Raw genomic sequence first — 23434 nt, 5'->3', positions numbered from 1 at the left:
CTCAGCCACAAGTGACATCACAACCACAAACTGCACCAACATCACCAGCACTGGCCTATCAGGCACGGAGCCACAAGTGACATCACAACCACAAACTGCACCCACATCACCAGCACTGGCCTATCAGGCACTCAGCCACAAGTGACATCACAACCACAAACTGCACGCACAACACCAGCACTGGCCTATCAGGCACTCAGCCACAAGTGACATCACAAACACAAACTGCACCCACATCACCAGCACTGGCCTATCAGGCACTGAGCCACAAGTGACATCACAAACACAAACTGCACCCACAGGACCAGCACTGGCCTATCAGGCACTCAGCCACAAGTCACATCACAACCACAAACTGCACCCACATCACCAGCACTCGCCTATCAGGCACTGAGCCACAAGTGACCTCACAACCACAAACTGCACCCACATCACCAGCACTGGCCTAGCAGGCACTGAGCCACAAGTGACCTCACTACCACAAACTGGACCCACAGGACCAGCACTGGCCTATCAGGCACTGAGCCACAAGTGACATCACAACCACAAACTGCACCCACATCACCAGCACTGGCCTAGCAGGCACTGAGCCACAAGTGACCTCACTACCACAAACTCCACCCACAGGACCAGCACTGGCCTATCAGGCACTGAGCCACAAGTGACATCACAACCACAAACTGCAGCCACATCACCAGCACTGGCCTATCAGGCCCTGAGCCACAAGTGACATCACAAACACAAACTCCACCCACAAGACCAGCGCTGGCCTAGCAGGCACTGAGCCACAAGTGACCTCACAAACACAAAATGCACCCACAGGACCAGCACTGGCCTGTCAGGCACTCAGCCACAAGTCACATCACAAACACAAACTGCAGCCACAGGACCAGCACTGGCCTATCAGGCACTGAGCCACAAGTGACATCACAACCACAAACTGCACCCACATCACCAGCACTGGCCTATCAAACACTGAGCCATAAGTGACATCACAATCACAAACTCCACCCACATCACCAGCACTGGCCTATCAGGCACTGAGCCACAAGTGACCTCACTACCACAAACTGCACCCACAACACCAGCACTGGCCTATCAGGCACTCAGCCACAAGTGACATCACAAACACAAACTACACCCACATCACCAGCACTGGCCTATCAGGCACTGAGCCACAAGTGACCTCACTACCACAAACTGCACCCACAGGACCACCACTGGCCTATCAGGCACTGAGACACAAGTGACCTCACTACCACAAACTGCACCCACAGGACCACCACTGGCCTATCAGGCACTGAGCCACAAGTGACCTCACAACCACAAACTCCACCCACATCACCAGCACTGGCCTATCAGGCACCGAGCCACAAGTGACATCACAACCACAAACTGCAGACACAGGAACAGCACTGGCCTATCAGGCACTGAGCCACAAGTGACATCACAACCACAAACTGCACCCACAGCACCAGCACTGCCCTATCAGGCACTGAGCCACAAGTGACCTCACTACCACAGACTGGACCCACAGGACCACCACTGGCCTATCAAGCACTGAGCCACAAGTGACATCACAACCACAAACTGCACCCACATCACCAGCACTGGCCTATCAGGCACTGAGCCACAAGTGACCTCACTACCACAAACTACACCCACATCACCAGCACTGGCCTATCAGGCACTGAGCCACAAGTGACCTCACAACCACAAACTACACCCACATCACCAGCACTGGCCTATCAGGCACTGAGCCACAAGTGACCTCACTACCACAAACTACACCCACATCACCAGCACTGGCCTATCAGGCAGTGAGCCACAAGTGACATCACAACCACAAACTGCACCCACAACACCCGCAATGGCCTATCAGGCACTCAGCCACAAGTGACATCACAACCACAAAATGCAAAAAAAGGACCAGCACTGGCCTATCAGGTACTGAGCGACAAGTGACCTCACTACCACAAATTGCACCCACAGGACCAGCACTGGCCTATCAGGCACTCAGCCACAAGTGACTGCACAAACACAAACTCCACCCACAGGACCACCACTGGCCTATCAGGCACCGAGCCACAAGTGACATCACAACCACAAACTGCAGCAACATCCTCAGCACTGGCCTATCAGGCACTGAGCCACAAGTGACCTCACTACCACATACTCCACCCACAGGACCAGCACTGGCCTATCAGGCACTGAGCCACAAGTGACATCACAAACACAAACTGCACCCACATCACCACCACTGGCCTATCAGGCACTGAGCCACAAGTGACCTCACAACCACAAACTGCAGCCACATCACCAGCACTGGCCTATCAGGCATTGAGCCACAAGTGACCTCACAACCACAAACTCCACCACAGGACCAGCACTGGCCTATCAGGCACTGAACCACAAGTGACCTCACAAAAACAATCTCCACCCACAGGACCAGCACTGGCCTATCAGGCACTGAGCCTCAAGTGACCTCACAACAGCTAACGGCAGCCACATGACCAGCACTGACCTAGCAGACTGTGAAGCAAAAATGACCTAACAAACACAAACTGCAGCCATGGACCTAGCACTGGCCTATCAGGCACTCAGCAGAAGTGGCCTCACAAATACAAAAAAGTAGCAACATGGCTGCTGGTGGCCTAGCAGATACTGAGGCCAAATGACTCCACAAACACAAACAGCAGTAATATCCATCGAGCTGGACTGTCAGGTGCTCAGGCTGAAGTGACCTCACAGGCAGCCATGAAGCCATATAGCTGCTCCTGGCCTCTTTGCGACTGAGGCTCAATTGACCTAAACAGGCACAAAGAGCAGCAATGTCCATGCTGATCGCCAGTCACATACTGATGCACAACTGACCACAAAAGCACCAACAGCAGCAATGGGCCTGCTCCCCCTTTAGGAGGCATGGAGACACAAGAGACCTCACCAGCATCACCAAAGCTACATGCATGCTGTTGGCCTGCCAGATTCAGAGGCACAACTCACCTCACAAGCACAAATGGCATCGACCTGCCTGCTGCTGCCCTATCTGGGACCGATTCACAAGGTAGCTGAAAAGTGCAAACCTTCACAGAGGAGAAGCTCACCTGGGCCACCATAATGTCCTTCGATTACGCTGTGATCATTCCGTACAGAACAGTCTTCTGCAAAAGGCTTTCATCTCCCGGCAAGACTCTCTCCACATCATGGCACAGCTCCGCTCTGGCACCCTGGCGACAAATCACAAAAGGAACAATTGGTCTCGCTTTTCCTTTAGTACCATCAAGTCCGAGCTGGGAGCCTTTGCACTGCAGCACCTACACAATGACAGCAGCATGCCACTTCCATTTCTAGTGCATTTCTAGGGACAGAGATCAGCTGAGGCAGCAGCTGCACTGCAAAGGATTTCTGACACTCGCAGATCAACTCCGCACTGCACCACGCATCAGCCTGATGCCAGACCTCTGCTCTGACACCTACTCTACAAACACACTGCCTCTGCCCCACAGAGCTGCCTCTTCTGCTCGATACAACCAAGTGCCAGCAAGAACAGATGCATGCAGGACACTCACCACTTGCACACTCCACAGCCACTGCTCTGCTCGCTGCCTTCCCTTGGCTCCGCAACCCAGACACACAGGCAAGCTCTTGTGGTAACACCACAAGGTGGCCAAGGCACTCCAGGCTCACAAGGCATGTGCAAATGAGCAGCACAAGATCAGGCACAGAGCTGCCTCCTTGGGTGATGCTGCTCTTTTCAGAGGGAAGGATCCTGCTTGCTTTGGGCACAGCAGGCTGCTGCTTTCCATCCCCATCCCCTCACAAACCTCCTGCTATGGATGGGGGCAGGGGGATTTTCTGTAGTAATACAAAAGATACAGATACAACACAGAAACACTTGAGAGTCCGGAAGGCCTCCTGAGCCCAAAGTAACCTCCCTTCCTTTCCTTTACTTACTTGGACAAGGAGCCCCGGGGAAGGGAAAAAGGGTGCAGAGGCTTTGACATGAGGCCCAAACAATGAGACAGCCCCACACTGGACGGCTGCTGAAATGCCAGCTCTCCTGGCTGCGCAGCCTCTGCAGCACCAGTCCGGGCTCCACAGCTGGCTTCACAGAGCACACAGGGCTGGGTGCCATGGGCAACCCGGCCCTGGGCACATCTTCACCCCTCGCAGAGCCAGCAGCCCAAGAGCTCTGAGACTTCCTCAGGTCAAGCTACGGACGCTTTGGGGCACTCACACAAAGGCACTCAAGACATGCTGGCATCTATTATAAGGCTCTTGGACTCGTCCTGTATGGCACCACAACCTCCTAGGAAAAGGAGGGGGCACCGTAGCATTTGTTGAGCGAGCTGGCACTAACAGCACTTGTGGGAGGCGGAATTTGCAGCACAGCAGAGGCACCAGGAGGTGAACCCACACCCCAAGTCACCCAGGGAAGACAGGCGCATTTATGGAAGCCTTCGCATCCACACGTAGCCTCTTCTCAGTCACTTGCAGCTGCTTTCACAGAGGGCTCACGACACTGGCCAAGATCTTGACAGGTACAGGGACACAGCCTGGCATCCTGCATACATCTTCAGTGGCTCTAGGACTGCACTGGGAACCTCCATGAGTGGAGCAACCTAGAAAGAAAGAAAGAATCGGAGTGGTACTGGCAGTTCTGCTGGCCTTACAGAGTCGCAACAGGCAGGGGCAAATGTCTCCCCTCTGTGCTGAGCTCTATTGGTGAGAACACAGCCAGCAGGGCCACCAAGACGTTCTACCCCTCTTTTTGGCACAGGTGACACCTTGTCTGTATACCAGGTCCCATTTGGGCCCTCCAATTCTGCACAGGCACTAACACACTGCAGGGAGTCCAGCACAGGGACACCAAGATGGGCAGGGGCTGCAGCATGGGGCATAAAAGGAGAGGCTGCGAGAGCTGGGTTTGTCCAGCCTAGACAAGAGAAGGCCAAGGGGCATCTTCATGCTGTGCACAGCTACCTTATGGAGGGCACAGAGAAGACGGAGCTGGATGTTCTTGGAGGTGCACACTAGTAGCTTAGGAGGCAACAGGGACAAATCGGAAAATGGGAAATGCTTCTGAGACATTAAGAAGAAACCTTTTTCTCCGTGAGGGTGGCCAAACTGCGGCACAGGGATCCAGAGAGGTTCCCAGATCTCCATCCTTGGACATAATCAAAACTTCACCGGAAAAGGCACCAAGATACCTCCTCTACTGGCACCTGCCTGGAGCAGGGCGTTGGAGCCCTGCTACCTCCACATGGCTCCCCCATTGCAGCCTCAAGGAATATGCTATTGTGAGACTCTTGCCAAAGGCACCAGAGGCTTTGCAGATGCCGCCTCCACTGCTCAACAACGACAGGTGTCTCAGAGCCACCCATCGCCCTCACAGGCCTGACTTCTTGTGAGGTGCATCTCCCCTCTCTGCAAGGGTCGGCATAGGCACAACGTGCAGAAATGCCTCTCACTGCTTTCATTAACTACCCATCTCGCTGAGGGATAGCAATGGATTAGCGTCTGAGATGGGAAGATGCAATGAGGGTCCAGATTCAACAGAAAGCCTTTAAGGAGGGAGAAGAGAACTCTCTCCAGCAGAGTCAGTAAAATCCCAAAGACTCATGGAAGCATCAAGACCTTCTGAAACTGCAAGCCTGAACCTCAGCTGACACAAACCACCAAACTGGGAGCAGCCCTGCCTCACACCACAATGCTCCAAGGAGGCAACACAGTCATCAGCAGTCCTCACCCAGGTCTCCCAGAAGGACACGGTGACGGCAGGCTGTGCCTTGGGAGCAGAGCACTGCTCTCTCCAGACACCTCCTCCCACGCTGAGCAGCAAAACACTGGCGCCACCACCCAGCTCCACCACAGGGCATCTCGCACTGTAACACGCCGTTACCTCCACACCTCACAGAGGGTTGGCAACCAACACACGCCTCGGCATCAGCGACACACAGCCCACAGCACCACACATGGCAGCACACAGGCCACCCCAAGCACCCCACAACACACAAAGCCCAACTCTCCAGACCTTCCATTCCTTTCTAGGCCTCCAAGGCCTTGCAACAGGCTCTGCCTCTGAACAGACACTCACAGCCCAGGGCCTGCTCATTTCCCACCTTCCCACCAGGAAGCAGAGAAGAAGTGCTCTCACAGTGGCTGATCAGGCCAGCTCTTGCCTCTCGCTTGTGCCTCAACTTCTCTGAACAAGAAATCTCTTTCAAAATGTGGCCCATACCCTTTCTGGGGGGTGACATTCCTTCTGTCTCCTCCAACTGCCTTTGCACCCATTCCCCAATGACTGCATAGGTGGACAGAAAATCAGAGACCCCTAAAGTGTTACAGTTCCAAACGTGCCATAAAAGCAGCTGGACACCTCAAAGACAGACACAGCATTCAGACCTTGCAGGAATATCTCACAAGCTCCCTGCTCTTTTGACAGCGGCAACTTCTAAAGCACACACACCCTGGCAAGAAGAGATTATTCACACCACTGCTCACACCAGCACTACATTCATTTAGCAGCCTCAAAAATCTAGCTGGACTCCCTAGCTGACTGCGAGGACGCTGCAAGCTTCTACTTAGCAACAAGTGGAAAGGCAAACTCCATGTCCATGCTCACCACAGAACATCATCTGCATTTGAAATGTAGCAGTACTAACTCATGATGACAGAGTGGAATAAAATTTGTGTCAGATGATGTGGAACATCCACTTCTGCTTGATTCATGAGTTGCACTTCTGTATTGCTGTAGAGCTCTGCAGGGGACAATCCCTCCTCTGAGCACACGCAACAAACCCAGAAGTGACCTCACCACCACCATCCAAGCCATGTGTCTTCTCCTCACCTCTCAGCTGCTCACATAGAGGTGACCTCACAAGTCCATATCCCCACCACATGCCTGCTGATGGCCTATCAGGGACAGAAGTTTCCTCCAAATAACTTCCCCAGCCATCAACTACTGCCCGACTAGCAGGTACTCTGACAAAAGAGACCTCACAAGCAATGCCCGTGCCTAACTGCCTGCTGCTGGCCTAGCAGGGACTCAGAAAGACATGACCTCACAGTCACCTTCACGGCCATGTCTCTGTCACTGGCCTAGAAGACCCCAAGATAGAAACTACCTCAATATAAGTTCCCCAGCCATGAGACAAATCCTGCCTTATCACCTCCTCAGCCTGAAATCATCTCAAAAAGAAACATATCCCAAACATAGCCCAGATGTGGACCTGCTGCTGCCCTATCAACTGCTCAGGTAGAAACGATCTCAGAAACACCTTTCCACTCACAGAGCTCCTGAGATCCAATCAGTTCATCACTCACAAGTGACCGCACAAGCAACAGACAAACCTTCCTCCTCCAGATGGCCTTTCAGGTACTCAAGTAGAAATGACCTCGTCAGCAAGAGCCCAGTCATCTGCCTCCTGCTGGCCTATCAGCTACTTGCAAAGAATTGATTTCACACTGGTGATTTTCTGGCATAGCTCTCATAGACAGTGCTGACCTCACTACCCACATCATGGCCACGCAGCTATTGACACCTGCAGCTCCCCCTGCCTTCCCCCAAGGCTGAGCCACCTACTGAACAGCCTCCCTGATCCATGTCGTTCCCCACACAATGCTTATACTGCAGCAAAACACCCCTTACGGATCAGTTAGGAGCCCCAAAATAAGATTACCTTTTGCCTAAATAGCCTCTACACGCAGCCCATAAAACTTAGGAATTGGAAAAAGGCTTGCAAGTAATTCTTGGCAACATTTTCTAATGGGAGGATTGCGTGGGAACAGCGATCGTGAAACTGAAGACAGCAGGGCCTCATGTCCCAGGCACAGGGAGAAGCTTCCAGCAACTCAGAACTCTGGTTGCTTCCCCAATGCTGAACAAAACCAGAAAATCCTCTACACATCCAGGACAACAAGCATTCTCCTATTTTAGGCCCTGACAATTGGAGACACGTGGAAGGACTCAGGCCAGGGCATCTCAGTTGGTGAAACCAGCAGAGACACAATTCAGCAACTCTTCATCCTGACCTAGGAGCACGGAAAGAACAACGGCAAGTGCAAGCACTGGCCGTTCATCAACTTTCAAGGCCGCTGACAAGCAAAACAGCTCACACTTACAGAGCTCTTCTGCAAATACCCTTCACCCTGCTGCCAGGTTCACAGGTCTCAGCGCAAAGCAAGAGGCAGGGAGCAAAAACAATGGCTAAGGCACAGCATGACATGTGGGGACAGCCTCTCTCAGAGACACTCGGAAATGCAGTTTTCACAACAAAAGACACCATTGGGAAGGGCACCTCGTGAGGACACCAGCAGCTTGCTCACACTTTGCCCAGCACCTCCCAAACGCAGCTCCCAGCAGCACCTGGGGCTGCGCTGGCAGCAGCACCTCAGGGAAACGCTTTAACAGGGATCCCAGAGCCACCATAGGGCCAAAGCTTCCTGCCCCCAAACCCCACCGAGCCGCCCCGGCCCAGCTGCTCGCGGCAGGCCGCCACGTCTGGCTGCAGGGCAGCTCCCCCCTCTGGCCCACGTCGCTCTGGCCCCTGCTCACGGCCCCACCAGCCCCTGCTGCAGCTCCTGCAGCAAAGCAGCCTCATCGCCAGCACCGCTGCCCCGCCCCGGCGGGAGGGCACCCGCCGCCATTTGAACGCGCCCGCAGCCCCCACCAAACCCTCTCGCCCGCTCGCTTCTCGCCTGCTTTGCTCCCGCTCCTCTTTCACGTCTTTAACGTCTTTTTTTTTCCATATGTTGGACTGCAATTGGCTGACAGAGCCATCAGTGAAATCGGTGCCCGCCCTCCTCCTCCTGACAGCCAATAGGAGGGCTGCACTGGGCGATGCCATGGCAACGCTGGGCGGTCGGGCGCCATGTTGTGGGCGGCAGCGCGGGGCGCGGCGGGGCCTGGGGGCAGCGCGGCGCCGTGTTGGCGGGCAGTGCGGGGCCCCGCGGCGCAGCCGCTGACCCGGCGGGGCTGGGCTCTGCGGCAGGGGCCCCACGGGGCTGCTGGGTGCCCTGCGCCCTGGGGGCCATGCGGGGCGCGGGGGGCAGCGCTGGGGCGTGTGCTGGTGGCAGCTGTGGCGTCAGTGTGGGGGCCCTGGGGCTGGCCAGGGCTGCGGAGCCCACGGGCAGTGTCCTGCTGCCCGCAGGGCAGGGCAGTGTCCTCTCCCCCTCCTGCCCCGGCCCCCTGCCCACAGCAGGCTCGGCTAGGGAGCGGTGGTGTGGGGTCGTGAGGGGGATGGGGGAGATGGCTGTGTTGGGATCACCCCAGCACTGCCCACCACAGCTCAGAGAAAAGACCTTGGCGTCAGCCAGGACCTATTGAATGGGGATTGCACCTCCGCCTGTTTCCAATCTGCTCTCTCAAATGTATGTTCTTTTGGGTGCAGTGATTTGAGCCCAATTTGCAGGAGTACAGGGGCAGTGGCCATCTGAAGATGGCATCTCTGAGCGCAAAACATGCTGCGCCAAGTTGGAAGGATCCAGGGGGAAGGAACAGAGATTTTTCCCAAACACACAGTGGACTTGGTGTTATTCCAAGGTGATGGTTTCATTATGGTATATGGACATTTCCAGCAGGGTCTTGAGAGCCCCATGGAGCTGCAGGCCACCTCATCCTCTGGGATGCAGGACCCCTTTCCTCTCAGAGCCAGAGCCCAAAGGGGGGGCCACTCCCAGGAAAACCTGTCATGGATTCCCATGCCCTCCCCACCCTAAGAGGTGATGGAGCTGGCCACACAGAAGCCTTGGGGCTCAGGACAGGCATTTTTACAGGATCCAAGGCATGTGGGATGAACCAGCACAAAGCATGGCCACAGGCTGAGAAATGCTTTGGTGAGCCTCAAAACTGGTTTCTGCTGTGGGCCACTCTTTTTGTGGAAGCAGGATGTAGGACAATGTGGGACAGGACGTAGCCTTCCTCCTTTAGGCACCAAGGCAGGCTCTTTGCTTTTAAAAGTGCTCGGCAAGGTTTCTCAGTGGGCAGTGCTTGAGCTAGAGATGCTATGCCAGAGAAGAGCAAACATAGCCTTAACACACATCATCCCGAGGCCCTTATCCAGGACCCTGGAGCCTGCCAGGCTCCAAAGCCATGGGCGAGGCCAGGTAGCAAATGTGGGGAAGTTTTCCCATTTCCCATGAAGTTTGCCCATCTTTCCTTCTGGCTGAGCCTGAGGAAGCCATTTCTCATCCCTGGGCCTCATTTGGTCCTTGGGCTTTTCAGTGTCACCTTGGGACTGTGCTTCTCCCCTGGGTACGCTCCTCAGCCCCCTGCCCTCCTCCTCCCCGCAGGCACCTTTGCTCTCCTGGGGTCTGTACAGTGCTGACATCCTGGATCTCCCACATTTTATGACTCTGGGCTTCTCAGAACATGCCCACACACTGCAGTGCTGCTGTCCAGGCTCCAGTGCAGAGTCTATGAGGCAGTGCGATGCCTCAGGACCTGCATTTTGACTCACTCCCAAGTTTGTGAGCTGACCAGCTCCCAGCTCTGCAGCTGCTGAACTTTGAGAGCATCCCTGCAACCGACCTTCCTGCTCTTGCTAGTCTCTGCACAGTCCTGGGGCAAATCTTGCAGAAGGGAGACTCCATTCACCTTGAATACTGTGAGAGATGCGGTTTTCCAAGTCACTGCAAAAGGAAGGACTCCTTTACTTCTTTGGGTTGCTTCTTGAGCCTGTGGCACCCCCTCTGTGATGCTGGGAGCCCCAGCTCTGCAGCCTGGTGTCTCTGCCCTTTCTCTCCCCTGTCTCCTGCTTGTCTACCCAAAGTCTTCTCTACACACCAAAGGCATGGGAAGTGCTGCTTTGGAGAGTTCATTTGAAGCTGTGACATGCTGTGAATCTGAAGGCCTGAAGGAGGCTAGTCTGGGACATGGCTGTGCCCCCACACCCCCTCCTGCTCCCAGCCCGAGGATGCAGGAAGGTCTCCAGGGAGAGCAGTGGGTTTGGGGGTGGGTGGGATGGGTTTCCCTCAACATCCCTGGGTCCTGCATGGGTTTCTCTAAGTGCTCAGGAAAACCCCTCTTCTCTAGGGGCTTGTATCAAGGCTTTTCCAGACTTTTGTACAGAAGCACAGCCTGGTCTGGGATCCCCAAGAGCAGCACGGCCCCCAGCATTGCCCAGGACCCCCAGGAGCTGTGTGGCTCTCTCTTCTGTTCCCACATTCCCTGATTAGATTGACAGTTTCTAACATCACCTTTACAGCACACTATCTGAACTTTGTAACATTGTAACTCCTCCCCTAACTCTTTCCCATGGGCAGCTGCTGATTTGCACTTCAGGGAGTTTAAAGCTTGCTCCATCTTTCAGCAGTGTGTCCCTTTAGCCAAGTCTTAAATTCTGTTTCTATCTAGCATTTCCTATCTCTCCAAAAGATTTATAGTCAGGCTGTCCATTGAGGAAGTGGACCTCACGGGAGGCAGCTTGCACTTAGCATACGGTTGAGGAGTGTAATTATTTTCTATGAAATGATACCGTGTGCTTTATTTTATTTTATTTTATTTTATTGCTTGCAATTTTAAAAATCCTTCTCTGTCTATTTTCAGCTAGTTCTCTAAGGAAAGCAAGTGGGAATTGGGGCATATGAGCTGTAATATTCAGTTGCAGACTTGAGTGGAAAAAGTGTAGCTTCTAACAGGAGTAATGTAAGTGCCAGGTGACCGATGAGAGAAATGGCAGGGTTGGGGAGATGGGGAGGAAGACTGTCCACACAGCGTCTGACCTCTGGGACACTGCTTTTCCTACATGTCCTGACTTCATTAGAAGATACTCTGGATTGGTATCAATTGGAGAATGTTGCCGTCACTTATTCTGAAAGCTGGAAAATATTACTCATACAAAAAAAAAAAAATTTAGAAATACTTGTATTATTGCAGTCTCCATCTTTCAGCTACACTCCAGAAACCTCTCCAATTAGCCATGCAAGACTTGAAGACAATTATAGGGAGAGGCATGGTTCATCAGGGCTTTTTGCATTTTAATGAGCCCCATGGTGTATTTAGTGCTGAGTCCATGAATCACAGCTACTGAGAGGAGATTGAACGAAACATTCAATCAGTCAAGGTCAGAAGCAAACCCCAAAGTTTCATAGCACATTTATGGGCCCCACTGAGGGACACTAGCAACAACGACTCACCAGGGGGCTAATCAGAGCAGAAAACTGTAATCGCTGATTACAGGTAGGCAAAGGCAATGTGCAGGTGGCTCTGATGCCATGTAAACCCTTCATGTGTTTTATCACAGAATCACACAGAATCACAGAATGGTTGAGGTTGGAAGGGACCTCTGGAGGTCATCTAGTCCAACCCCCCTGCTCAAGCAGGGTCACCTTGAGCATGTTGCACAGGATCGCATCCAGGCGGGTTTTGAAAATCTCCGGAGAAGGAGACTCCACAACCTCTCTGGGCAACCTGTTCCAGCGCTCTGTCACCCTCACAGGGAAGAAGTTTTTTCTCATGTTCAGATGGAACTTCCTGTGTTTCAGTTTGTGCCCATTGCCTCACGTCCTGTCGCTGGGCACCACTGAAAAGAGTCTGGCTCCATCCTCTTGACACCCTCCCTTTAGATATTTGTACACATTGATAAGATCCCCCCTCAGCCTTCTCTTCTCCAGGCTAAACAGGCCCAGCTCTCTCAGCCTTTCCTCATAAGAGAGATGTTCCAGTCCCCTAATCATCTTTGTAGCCCTTCGCTGGACTTGCTCCAGTAGTGCCACATCCCTCTTGTACTGGGGAGCCCAGAACTGGACACAGTAGTGCAGATGTGGCCTCAGCAGGGCTGAGTAGAGGGGGAGAATCACCTCCCTCCACCTGCTGGCAACACTCTTCCTGATGCACCCCAGGATACCATTGGCCTTCTTGGCCACAAGGGCACATTGCTGCCTCATGCTTAACTTGGTGTCCACCAGCACTCACAGGTCCTCCTCCGCAGAGCTGCTTTTCAGCAGGTCGACCCCCAACCTGTACTGCTGCATGGGGTTATTCCTCCCTAGGGGCTGAACTCTGCGCTTCCCCTTGTTGAACTTCATGAGGTTCCCCTCCGCCCATGTCTCCAGCCTGTCCAGGTCCCTCTGAATGGCAGCACAGCCCTCTGGCGTATCAGCCACTCCTCCCACTCTTGTCTGCTCAGCAAACTTGCTGAGGGTGCACTCCGTCCCTTCATCCAGGGCACTGATGAATAAGTTGAAGAGGACTGAATGCAGTACTGACTGCTGGGGGACACGGCTATCTACAGGCCTCCAGCTAGACTTGGTGCCGCTCATCACAACCCTCTGAGCTCTGCCATTCAGTCAGTGCCCAATGCACCTCACTGTCTGCCTATCTAGCCTGGGCTTCCTGAGGATGTTATGGGAGACAGTGTTGAAAGCCTTGCTGAAGTCAAGGTAGACAACATCCACTGCTCTCCCCTCATCTCTCCAGCCTGTCATTCCATCAAAGAAGGCTCTCAGGTTGCTGAAGCATGATTTCGCCTTGCTGACTCCATGCTGACTACTCCTGATCACCTTGGAAATGGTATGCAGGATGAGCTGCACCTTCAGCCTTGCAGGGGTTGAGGTGAGGCTGACTGGCCTGTAGTGCCCTGGGGTGGGTGCTCCTTCTTGCCCCTTTTGAAGACTGGAGGGACATTTGCTTTCTTGCAGGCCTCAGGCACCTCTCCGGATTGCCATGACATTTCAGAGGTGATTGATTGAGAGTGGCCTCTCGGGTAGTGAGGCAGAAGTGACCTCAAAAGTACAAAAAGCAGCAATGTGCCTGCTCTCAGCCTGTCACATACTCAGGTGGAAGTGACCTCACAATGATGACCCAATCTATGTGCCTGCTGCTGTGTATGAGTTGATGATGCCTAAGTCACCTCACGATCAGCATTGAAGCCATGGGACTGCTCCTGAGAAAAGCAAGTATTCAGCCCCTCAAGGAGAGGTCCTGCTTAAGGTGGCAGCCCAGCATGGTTCTCTGGCCCACTTGCCCTCTGAGGCGGCACTTTAAGAACAGGATGAGCAGCTTCTGGGCTTTCCTGAAGGCCTTCAGCTCATCAGTATGAGTTAAGGCCTTTGTGATGAGGAAGGAGTTCCAGTCCCCTTTTCAAAGCCAAGTGGTGCTCACATACACGCGACTCCATGCTGTGAAGAACACGCTCCGGAGGACAAAGGCAGCCCAAGCTGTCTTTTTGCCTTGCTTTCTTCCGGCAGGGATTGGCTGTTGACAACAAAACCAAAACCCAACCCCCTCATTCCTCTCTGTGTTATAGGCCCTCAGAAGAAGAGCTGCAGAAGGCTCCAAGCACACGCAATGGCTGGGCAAGAAAGTGTCAGAGGCTATTCACTGCAGGTGGAGTAAGGCATCTCGGGGAGGAAAAAGCCCAAATCTTCACTTTGCATATACAGTGGCAGGCTGTGAGCTAGTGGCTCTTGGTCAGGAAGGAGAGCCAAGCAGCGCAATAGGGATGTCCGTGAAAGCAGAAGCTCCTTGCTGTGCAGAGGTGAAAAGAAGCCAAGGAAATGTTCTCTGAAAAGGAACAGAAAAGCCAAGCAAGGAACCGCATTAGGCCCTGCCCTAGACTGATGGTGGCACTGACATGGCAAGGCCTCAGGACTGAGGCTTGTCAGGCTTGCTCTCGTTGAACTTTTGGAGAGCTGTCTGCAGCTTTCTTTTGCTTGGTTGAGCTGGGAGAGCAAGTTCTCTCTTGGACCATGTTCCTATGGCTCATGGCCTTTGTTTCTCTTTGTGTGCTACGACCCTAGTTTGATCTTGCTCGCAGTAGCAAGCAGTTCTTGTGTGCAGGATGAGCTGTTTAGGGCTCTAAGGCAAGGCTGTAGTGTGGAGAAAGAGAGGGCTGGGCGAAGTGGAGAGGCAGGCCATGGCGGAGAGGAGTCGCAGTCTACGAGGGTAAGAGATGGGGCGCAGGCTTGGCACCGGAGACCCCATGGCGAGAAGCACCTCGCCAATGGTCGCTGCAAGAAATGCAGACCTGGAGATGGACAGAACAGGCAGAACAGGCACAGCTGCTTGCTTGCTGGAGTTTCCAGGTGGAACACTGTGGCACTTGGAGGAGGCTGTCCTTCAAGACCTTCAAGACCTGCCAGCTTTCCTGAGCTCCTTTGCCCTTCAGAGCTGCCTCCCATGGCACCCCCCTAGCAGGTCCCTGCACAAGGGGAAGTCTGCTCGCCTCAAGTCTGGGCTCTGTGTTCTGCTGTTCTCCTTCCTCGCTCCCCTCAGGCTCTGCCACTCCATTAGTTCATGGGCACTACAGCCAAGGTGGCCATGGACTCTCCTGGCACCAAGCCTCCTGGGTGGCAGCTTCCCCTTGGGGCCCTTGGCACTCTCCTCATTCCCCTCACACCCGCAAAAGCCCCACACTCAAGTGCACCCAACACACACACACACACGAGTTGGCTGTTCCCTCCCACCATGCAGCCACCACTGGGCACCAGCAAGGGAGGTGCAGGCTCAAGCCCTTCTCTGCCTCAGAGGCCTAAACCAGCTCTTCCCTCCTCTCCCCACCAGCCCCTTGGCCCAGGGCATGTGCTGGCCATGGCAGGGCCCTCTCCATGCCTCTCTCAGGCACCAGCAAGACGCAGCACACCCCTAAGCCACAGCCACCACAGCTGCAGCCCAAAAGCTGCAGCAGGACCTTGGCACAGAGCTGCCCTGGCAGCAGCCACTCACACCCAAGCCCTGACTCCTCATCTGGCCTCTTCAGGCCTCTCCATGCTCCCATGCTACAAACGGCAGAGCTCACAGCACACCCAGCAAAGAGCCACACCACTTGGGGCGGTTGGTTTAATTCAGCGGAACAAATCTTCCTGTGTGCCCGCATGGCTCACAGTCACTGCTGCTGCTTCATCTGTGTCCACACGTGGCTATTCTTGCCCCTGGAGAAGGAGGGAGAAAGGAAGAGGCTGTGTTCTGGCCAGGCAGAAAGGCAGAGAACTACTGCAGACTAGTTCAGGCCAGCGATGTTTGCAGGGGCTTCTGATGGTCTTGCCATGCTCACCATCATGGGACACAGGCCCCTGTGTCCAAACAAGGTCCCGTGGGCAGCTCTTCAGCCTGGGACTGAGTCTGCTGGCACCAAGACTCAGGACTCAGGGGGGAACCTGTGTCTTGGCTTCAGCAGTCAGTGAGAGCTTTGCAAAGGGGCAGACAACCACTGGAAGGATCCCTTTGCGCTCAGCTGCTCACAACTTGTAGGTGCCACAGTGGAAGGCAATTGTGAGCACCCAAGAGCTAGCCCTTGCGTGGAAGGCAAGGCTGAGGCAAGGCCAGCCCTGTGGCTTGCTCATGGGGCAGTGTGGCTGCAGCAGCACTGACACCTTCTCTCTCTCACCCCTCCTGCTTCTCTCCTCCCCCAGCCCCTCCACCCTGCTCCCAGTTGCAGCCACAGCCCTTCAGCTCCACAGCAGTGCTGGGCATTTGCTTGTGGTTGCAGAGAGGTGCTTAGTGTCAGGCTTCAACCCATGCCAAGCCCATGTCAGGAAAAGTCACAGCACGCTCTAGGCAATGCAGTGGCTCTGGGATTGGAGTGGGACCCCTCACTGACTCACTGCCCCTCAGCTCTGCCAGGCTTGATCCTGGAGCTGCCACATACCTGCCCTGTCTCACGACGCCCCTGTTGATCGGCCAGCCTTTTGGCCTCTTCCTCTATGCGGGAGAAGTAAATCTTCAGGATCACTTCCTTATCTTCTCCCACCTGGTACTTGACGATCTCCTGAATACTTGGCTTTTTTTCAGCCACCTTCTTCCCACTTTGCTGCACCTGCAAGACAATTGCACACACCTTTGTGCCCCACTTCCAAGGCCACTCACCTGCTCTCAACATGCACCTCTCAAGCAGACAGGCACTGCAGGACCTGGGCAGTCACCAGCCCCCTGGCTCTGTCCTGGCCTCAGGCACCCCACGTGACAACTGCTGCCCCAGGCAGGGATGCTGCAGCCCCAGCTGGAGAACAGCAAGGGACACTGCAGCATGCCCCAGCCTATGTGACAGCCTGAGCAGGCTTGCCTGTCTTTCCCACGTGCTCACTCTCAGATGTGCCCTGCTGTCAAAAAAGAGTGGAGGGTATTGCCACGTGCAGAGCTCGAAATCTGGTGGCTACAGCTGTTTCTTTTTTTCCCAGAAGGGAAGGTTATTTCTCTCCCTCTCCTCTGACCCCTGTCCTCAGCCTTCCTGTCAGCACCCTTTTGCCCTGAAGGGAAGCCAAGCAAGGCTGAACATCCCTTTCTTGTTCACAACAAGCATCTAAAGAATCACACAGCTGAAAAGAAACTTTCCATCTTCTATCACAGAAAGGCCCAGCAGTTTTATTGGCACCAGAAAGAGGGCCCAAGAGGCTCTGCTGGTGTGTTCATGGAGAGCGCAGGAGCAACAACAGATGCATTGCAAAACTAGGGCACAACCGGCACCTTTGAAGGCAAGCCGTGGGCAAAGTCCGCCAGGGCTCAAAGGAACCCATCGGAAGGGCTCTTGTACAGCCAGCGCCCATAGGACAATGCTTTTGCCGAATGCAGACTGGCACAAGGAGGACCTCAAGGAGGAACACTTACATGTCTTGTGTTCGGATCAACTTCATTCAAAAGCTGGCCCGCTGGTGAGCTAACTTCTGGAAATGGCTTCCTCCCGCCTGGCACTGCCTTCTGTGCAGAGCGCTCTGGGGTAACTGGGAATGTGCTGCAAATACACACGGTGGGGAGATGGTATGAGAACAGGGGGGGCAGGATCTCCACTCCACGCTCAGTAGCTTGGCACCAGCTTCTGCAGCAGAAGGCAGTTCTGCAGCAGAAGCATGTGGGTTCCACTGACTTGGGTCACATCAACGGACACAAGAGATCACCCCCCACCAAAACACCCAGGGCTGAACAACATGTGTGAAGAAGAGCTCCAGGTGCCTACAATGCGACTTTTTATCCATGCAGCAAGGAGAGCAGCAGGGGCATCTACAAGGACCGACTCCAAGACACACCATTACCCGCTCTCCTGCCAGCTCCAGTAGCCACTGCTCAGGGGACCCAAAGACTCTCTGTTCCGGGATGGACAATGGATTGTTACTGGGCACCCAATGTCGAAGAAGGAGGAAAGGATCAAGGCAGTAAAGCATAAAGCCCGTGGAAGGTGGGAGCCAGCACAGAGCTCTGCAGAACGCCCCACACAGAGCCCAGATGAGGCAGAGCATGCCTGCGGGTCACTGGGAAGCAGTCACTGAGAAGACTTGCTCCCAAAGCACTTCCTGAGCAGCCTTCACAAGCCCTGGCAATGCAGCCCTACCAAACCTGTGCTGAGAAGCTGCGCCCTTGCTAAACCAGAGGCTAAGAAGCAAACAGATGTACTCACGTTGGAAACATATGACGACGGGGAGTGTGGGCGTGGACATCAAGTGCTTTGGTGGCAGCGAGGATTGAGTCCCTCATCTCTAGCATCTGTACAGGTGAGAAACACAGGTGAGATGCTACCAAGAAGAGAATCTCACTGCTCTCACGGGCAGTCAATGTTTGCACTGTTCAGAGAAGAAGCTGCCTCTCAGAAACTCGGAAACAACCCTCGCTCTTCCTCACAGCACCCCCTCAAGTCTACAGAAGAGCAGCTGCAGGGCAATACAGGCAAATGGCTCAAAGCACTGTCAGGCTTTTGGCAAGGGCAAGAGCCAAGAGGCTCAGCCAGGAGACCAGTTCTTGCCGAATGCAGAAGTCAAGGGTGGCAAGCACAGGGGAAGGCAGCTCACTAAAATCTAGGGCAATCTGCAGGGCAGTGCTGTGAGGGAGGGTGGGAGGGAGCAGTGAGGGCTCCAGCAGGTCTGTTTTCCCTAAAGGGAAGGTTATTTCTCTCCCTCTCCTCTGACCCTTGTCTTCAGCCTTCCTGTCAGCACCCTTTTGCCCTGAAGGGAAGCTGAGCAAGGCTGAACATCCCTTTCTTGTTCGCAACAAGCATCTAAAGAATCACACAGCTGAACAGAAACTCTCCATCTTCTATCACAGAAAGGCCCAGCAGTTTTATTGGCACCAGGAAGAGGGCCCAAGAGGCTCTGCTGGTGTGTTCATGGAGAGCGCAGGAGCAACAACAGATGCATTGCAAAACTAGGGCACAAATGGCATCTCTGAAAGCAAGCCCTGGGCAAAGTCCGCCAGGGCTCAAAGGAACCCATCGGAAGGGCTCTTGTACAGCCAGCACCCACAGGATGATGCTTTTGCAGAATGCAGGCTGGCACAAGGAGGCCCTCAGTGAGGAGCACTTACCACTCCTGAGATCTGACGGCCTTCATTCAGAGTTGGTGCAGCTGGCGCTCTGGCTTCTGGTGGCGTCTTCTTTCCACCTGGTGCTGCGTTCTGTGCAGAGCACTCTGAGGTGACTGGGAATGGACTGCAAACACACACAGCAGGGAGGTGGTATGAGCACAGGGGCAGTAGGGTCTCCACCTCACCCTCACAAGCTGGGCACCTGCTGCTGCAGCAGAAGGCAGTTCTGCAGCAGAAGCACATGGGTTCCACTGACTGGGGTCACATCAGCGGAAACAGAGACCACTCCCCACCAAAATACCCAGGACTGCGCAACATGCCCAATGGAAAGCTCCAGGTGTCCAAAGCGAGACTTTCTATTCATGCAGCAAGGAGAGCCACAGGGGCATCTATAAGGACCGGCTCCAAGACACACCATTACCCGCTCTCCTGCCAACACCATCAGCCACTGCTCAGGGGCCCCAAAGACTCTCTGTTCTGGGATGACCAATGGATTGTTGCTGGGCACCCAGTGTTGAAGAAGGAGAAAGGCATCAAGGCAGTAAAGCATAAAGTCCTAGGAAGGTGGGAGCCAGCACAGAGTTCTGCAGAACCACCCCCTGCACACATCCCAGATGAAGGCAAAGCATGCCTGCAGGTCACTGGGAAGCAGCCGTTGAGAAGACTTGCTCCCAAAGCACCTCCTGAGCAGCCTTCACAAGCCCTGGCAATGCAGCCCTACCAAACCTGTGCTGAGAAGCTGCTCCCTTTGACAGCCAAGGGTGAAGAAGCAAGCAAAGGAACTCACGTTAGAAACATATTGCGACGACGGGGAGTACGGGCCTCAATATCAAGCGCTCTGCTGGCTGCAAGGTCTGAGTTCCTCATCTCTAGCCTCTGTAAAGGTGAGAAACACAGGTGAGATGCTACCAAGAAAAGGATCTCGCGACTCTCAAGGGCAGCCAACGTTTGCACTGTTCAGAGAAGAAGCTGCCTCTCAGAAACTCGGAAACAACCCTCGCTCTTCCTCACAGCACCCCCTCAAGTCTACAGAAGAGCAGCTGCAGGAGAACACAGGCGAATGGCTCAAAGTACTGTCAGGCTTTTGGCAAGGGCAAGAGCCAAGAGGCTCAGCCAGGAGACCAGTTCTTGCCGAATGGAGAAGTCGAGGGTGGCAAGCACAGGGGAAGGCAGCTCACTAAAATCTAGGGCAATCTGCAGGGCAGTGCTGTGAGGGAGGGTGGGAGGGGGCAGTGGGGGCTCCAGCAGGTCTGTTTTCCCAGAAGGGAAGGTTATTTCTCTCCCTTTCCTCTGACCCTTCTCCTCAGCCTTCCTGTCAGCACCCTTTTGCCCTGAAGGGAAGCCGAGCAAGGCTGAACATCCCTTTCTTGTTCACAACAAGCATCTAAAGAATCACACAGCTGAAAAGAAACTCTCCGTCTTCTATCACAGGAAGGCCCAGCAGTTTTATTGGCACCAGGAAGAGGGCCCAAGAGGCTCTGCTGGTGTGTTCATGGAGAGTGCAGGAGCAACAACAGATGCATTGCAAAACTAGGGCACAACCGGCGCCTTTGAAGGGAAGCCTCCCGCAAAGTCCGCCAGGGCTCAAAGGAACCCATTGGAAGGGCTCTTGTGCAGCCAGAGCCCATAGGACAATGCTTTTGCCGAATGCAGACTGGCACAAGGAGGAACTCAAGGAGGAACACTTACATGTCTTGCGTTCGGATCGACTTCATTCAAAAGCCAGTCCGCTGGCGAGCTAACTTCTGGAAATGGCTTCCTCCCGCCTGGCACTGCCTTCTGTGCAAGGCACTCTGGGGTGACTGGGTGCACACTGCAAATACACACAGTGGGGAGGTGGTATGAGCACAGGGGCAGTAGGGTCTCCACCTCACCCTCACAAGCTGGGCACCAGCTTCTGCAGCAGAAGGCAGTTCTGCAGCAGAAGCACATGGGTTCCACTGACCGGGATAACATCAACGGACGCAGAGATCACCCCCTGCCAAAACACCCAGGGCTGAACAACATGCCTAAAGAAGAGCTCCAGGTGCCTACAATGCGACTTTTTATCAATGCAGCAAGGAGAGCAGCAGGGGCATCTACAAGGACTGGCTCCAAGACACACCATTACCCGCTCTCCTGCCAACTCCATCAGCCACTGCTCAGGGGCCCCAAAGACTCTCTGTTCCGGAATGGACAATGGACTGTTGCTGGGCACCCAGTGTCGAAGAAGGAGGAAAGCATCAGGGCAGTAAAGCACAAAGCCCTTGGAAGGTAGGAATCAGCACAGAGTTCTGCAGAACCACCCCCACAGAGCCCAGATGAAGGCAGAGCATGCCTGCAGGTCACTGGGAAGCAGCTGTTGAGAAGACTTGCTCCCAAAGCACCTCCTGAGCAGCCTTCACAAGCCCTGGCAATGCAGCCCTACCAAACCTGTGCTGAGAAGATGCTCCCTTTGACAGCCAAGGGTGAAGAAGCAAGCAAAGGTACTCACGTTGGAAACATACATTGACGACGAGCAGGGGCCTCAATTACAACTCTTTTCCTGTCTGCGAGGACTGACTCCCTCATTTCTGGTATCTGCAACGGTGAGAAACATAGGTGAGATGCTACCAAGAAAAGGATCTCGCGGCTCTCAAGGGCAGCCAATGTTTGCACTGTTCAGAGAAGAAGCTGCCTCTCAGAAACTCAGAAACAACCCTCGCCCTTCCTCACAGCACCCCCTCAAGTCTACAGAAGAGCAGCTGCAGGAGAACACAGGCGAATGGCTCAAAGTACTGTCAGGCTTTTGGCAAGGGCAAGAGCCAAGAGGCTCAGCCAGGAGACCAGTTCTTGCCGAATGCAGAAGTCAAGGGTGGCAAGCACAGGGGAAGGCAGCTCACTAAAATCTAGGGCAATCTGCAGGGCAGTGCTGTGAGGGAGGGTGGGAGGGGGCAGTGGGGGCTCCAGCAGGTCTGGTTTTCCGGAAAGGAAGATTATTTCTCTGCCTTTGCTCTGACCCTTCTCCTCAGCCTTCCTGTCAGCACCCTTTTGTCCTGAAGGGAAGCTGAGCAAGGCTGAACATCCCTTTCTTGTTCACAACAAGCATCTAAGGAATCACACAGCTGAAAAGAAACTCTCCATCTTCTATCACAGGAAGGCCCAGCAGTTTTATTGGCACCAGAAAGGGGGCCCAAGAGGCTCTGCTGGTGTGTTCATGGAGAGCGCAGGAGCAACAACAGATGCATTGCAAAACTAGGGCACAAATGGCATCTCTGAAAGCAAGCCGTGGGCAAAGTCCGCCAGGGCTCAAAGGAACCCATCGGAAGGGCTCTTGTACAGCCAGCACCCACAGGATGATGCTTTTGCAGAATGCGGGCTGGCACAAGAAGGACCTGAGTGAGGAGCACCTACCTGTCCTCCCTTCTGAAGGCCTGCATTCACAGGCCATGCAGCTTGCACTCTCGATTCTGACGATTGCTTCCTCATGCCTCGTGCTTCCTCCTTTGCAGAGCACCCTTGGATTTCTGGGAGCATGCTGCAAATACACATGGCAGGCAGGTGGTATGGCACAGGGGGAGCAGGGTCTCCACCTCACCCTCACAAGCTGGGCGCCTGCTCCTGCAGCAGAAGCTAGCTCTGCAGCAGGAGCATGTGGGTTCCACTGACTGGGGTTGCATCAACGGACGCAGCAAAACACCCCAGGCTGCATAACATGCCTGAAGGAGAGCTCCGGGTGCCCACAGCGAGACTTTCCATCAATGCAGCAAGGAGAGCAGCACGGCCATCTACAAGGACCACATCCAAACCATTACCTGCTCTCCTGCTAACTCCATTAGCCACTGCTCAGTGGCCAGGTTTCTTGGAAGCTTGGGAAACTGAAACGGGAATAACTGCTCTGTCCCTTGGAATCCTTCAGTCTTCAGGCACTCATGGCCCACAGTTACATCCTCTTCAAAGTGCAAATACAACCAGCCCTTGCCTCTCAGGGCTGCCTGATCCAAGGACACACCCTCTCCAATCTGCTGCTCACCACCCTGTGACCGCTGCCTGGGAACAACCCTCCTTCCTCCTTGCTGCTGGGTGTCGAAGGAAGGGCGTTGCCCAAGGGGAAACACCACTCCTTTGGGGAGATATTCACCCAAGGCACTCCTCCCCTCCAACAGCATTCCTTGCAGCCCTCTCTTCCACCTCACTCCTCTCAACCTCTTCCACTAGGCTGCTCACCCCAGCTCCACACACCTGGAG

Source organism: Apteryx mantelli, unplaced genomic scaffold (genome assembly GCF_036417845.1).
Source record: "Apteryx mantelli isolate bAptMan1 unplaced genomic scaffold, bAptMan1.hap1 HAP1_SCAFFOLD_33, whole genome shotgun sequence".
NCBI classification, from domain to species: Eukaryota; Metazoa; Chordata; class Aves; order Apterygiformes; family Apterygidae; genus Apteryx; species Apteryx mantelli.
The sequence above is the reverse complement of the archived record's forward strand: the minus strand, read 5'-3'. Positions refer to the sequence as shown.